Genomic DNA, 3,171 nt, shown 5'->3' with positions numbered 1-3,171 from the left:
TATATGGGTCTATTTCTAGGCTCTCTAGGCTATTCCATTAATCTGTTTGTCCATTCCTTCACTAATATCATGATGTCTTGATTACTGTAGCTTTTTAGTAAGCCTTAACATAGGGTGGTGCCAGTCTTCCAGCTTAGTTCTTTTTCAATATTGTGTTGGCTGTTCTGGGACTTTTGCCTCTCCATACAAACTTTAGAATCAGTTTTTCAATATCCATAAAATAACGTTTTTTGCTAAGATTGCATTGAATCTAAAGAGTTGGGAAAAACTGACATCTTGATAATATCTAGTCTTCCTAGCCATGAACGTCAAATATCTCTCCATTTATTTTGTTCTTTGATTTCTTTTGCCAGAGTTTTGTAGTTTTCCTGAAATGAATGTTGTACATGATTTTTTGTTTTTAGATTTACACCTAAGTATTTCATTTTAGGGGATGTTAGGTAATTTTCATTGTGTTTTTCAATTGCTAATCCCATTTGCTGGTATATAGGAATGTGACTGACTTTTGTATGCTCCATGCAGCAACCTTGCTATAATCACTTATTATTTTGAGGGAGGTTTTTTTGGTCAATTCTTTGGGATTCTCTCCATAGATTATCATGTCATCTATGAAGAAAATTTATTCCTTCTTAGTCTTTATACATCTTATTTACTTTTCTTGTCTTACTGCATTAGTTAGAATTTATCAGACATTTTAAGTTCTTTTTTAACTTCATGAATTTTTATTCATATTTCCCAGATTATTGGTGAGATTGAGGATATTGATGATTATTGAGCACATCAATGAGATATGAGCAGATTTTCATTTCTAAAATTTCTGTCTTACTGATTTGTAATACATCTTCATATATTCTGGATCCTAATCTGTTGATCAAATGCACTGCAAACAACTTTTTTCATTCTAGGATGTATATTTTCATTTTTATGGGCCTTTCATTGCAAAGAATATTTAATATTTTTGAGATATCTGTATTTTCTTATATGGATAGCTTAAACTTTTGTGTCTTTTTCAAGGAAGACTTAAAGTGTCTATAAGAAACCAGGATTTAAAAGCCTATTTATTTTTTTAAAAATTAAAAATTTTGGACACACCACAGGTGACGTCACGACCATGACACATGGGTATGGAATATCAAACAAATGATAAAGTTGACACAGGAACATATAGAAGCCCTATTGGATAAATTTGGTGGGGAGCATAATCCACCATCAATATATCTGAAGGCCTATGCAGAACACACCAGCAAACTAGCTGCCCTCCAACAAAGAGAACAACAGTTATTGGAATCCCTGAGGAATGGAACTGATTTTTCTGTTTCTAGCTCCACATCAACAGACACCATTACATCTTCTTCCTCTGTAGCCTTTCAGTGCTACCTTCATCCCTTTCAGTTTTTCAAAATCCCACAGATGTATCATGGAGCAAACCCAAGTCACCACAAAACCTATCGTTAGAGTCTTCCTGCCCCACAAACAGAGGATAGTGGTACCTGCGCCGTGTGGAGTTACAGTCCGGGACAGTCTAAAGAAAGCACTGATGATGAGAGGCCTAATCACAGAGTGCTGTGCTGTTTACAGAATTCAGGATGGAGAGAAGAAACCAATTGGCTGGGACACTGATATTTCCTGGCTTACTGGAGAAGAATTGCATGTAGAAGTGTTGGAAAATGTCCCACTTACAACACACAACTTCACCTTAGCATTTTGTGACTTTTGTCGAAAGCTGCTTTTCCAGGGTTTCCACTGTCAAACATGTGGTTATAAATTTCAGTAGCGTTATAGTACAGAGGTTCCACTGATGTGTGTTAATTATGACCAACTTGATTTGCTGTTTGTCTCCAAGTTCTTTGAATACCACCCAATACCACAGGAGGAGGCCTCCTTAGCAGAAACTGCCACATCTGGATCATCCCCTCTGCATCCCCATCCAATTCTATTGGGCCCCAAATTCTCACCAGTCCATCTCCTTCAAAATTCATTCCAATTCCGCAGCCTTTCCAACCAGCAGAGGAAGATCATTGAAATCAGTTTGGACAACGAGACCGGTCCTCATCAGCTCCAAGTGTGCATATAAACACAATAGAACCTGTCAATATTGATGACTTGATTAGAGACCAAGGGTTTTGTAGTGATGGAAGATCCACCACAGGTTTGTCTGTCACCCCCCCTGCCTCATTACCTGGCTCACTCACTAATGTGAAGCGTTACAGAAATCTCCAGGACCTCAGCGGGAAAGGAAATCATCTTCATCCTCAGAAGACAGGAATCGAATGAAAACACTTGGTAGACGGGATTCAAGTGATGATTGGGAGATTCCTGATGGGCAGATCACAGTGGGACAAAGAATTGGATCTGGGTCATTTGGGACAGTCTACAAGGGAAAGTGGCACAGTGATGTGGCAGTGAAAATGTTGAATGTGACAGCACCAACACCTCAGCAGTTACAGGCCTTCAAAAATGAAGTCGGAGTACTCAGGAAAACTCGACATGTGAATATTCTACTCTTCATGGGCTATTCAACAAAGCCACAGCTGGCTATTGTTACCCAGTGGTGTGAAGGCTCCAGCTTATATCATCATCTTCACATCGAAACCAAATTTGAGATGATCAAACTTATAGACATTGCAAGGCAGACTGCACAGGGCATGGAATAAGGAAACTGAGGCTTTTAAATGAGGCCATTTAATAAGTGGCAGCAAAGGTGTTAACCAAGATTCTGACTTCCAAGCTGTTATTCTTTCCCTGATAACCCACTGTGCTACTTTTTCATTATAAAACTAGGATAAAAGGGTAAAAGGGTATATATGTTCTAACACCTAGAACTTTAACTGAAGATCACATGTAGCCACTAAGCATAGAACCAGGACTCAAAACCAGATCTGGTTCTTAAATCTTCCTACTGTGGTACCCTCTCTGACTCAAACAAAACTAGGCTCTACATACGTGTGTGTGTGTGTGTGTGTGTGTGTGTGTACATATATAATTATATACATATATACATTAAAAAAAATATATATATATATAATTTAGATTGTTTACAAGACTGTGTTTAGCCAAAATGCTTATTGCAGCAAATGTTTACCTTATTCAGTAACATTCCCACTTACCCACTAGACTTAAAATACTCTCAGCCTTTTTGTAAGTGAGAATCTGAATCTGTTCAAATCTGAA

At 37.9% G+C, this 3,171-nt stretch overlaps 1 pseudogene; it reads left to right on the top strand.

The window, feature by feature from the left end:
* The first annotated feature begins 1,140 nt into the window (after positions 1–1,140).
* LOC108394305 (serine/threonine-protein kinase B-raf pseudogene) lies at positions 1,141–2,654 on the top strand (annotated as a pseudogene).
* Positions 2,655–3,171: the final 517 nt, after the last annotated feature.

Source organism: Manis javanica, chromosome 12 (assembly GCF_040802235.1).
Source record: "Manis javanica isolate MJ-LG chromosome 12, MJ_LKY, whole genome shotgun sequence".
Lineage (NCBI taxonomy): Eukaryota > Metazoa > Chordata > Mammalia > Pholidota > Manidae > Manis > Manis javanica.
Note: the sequence above shows the minus strand (reverse complement) of the source record. Positions and strands in the feature narration are given on the sequence as shown.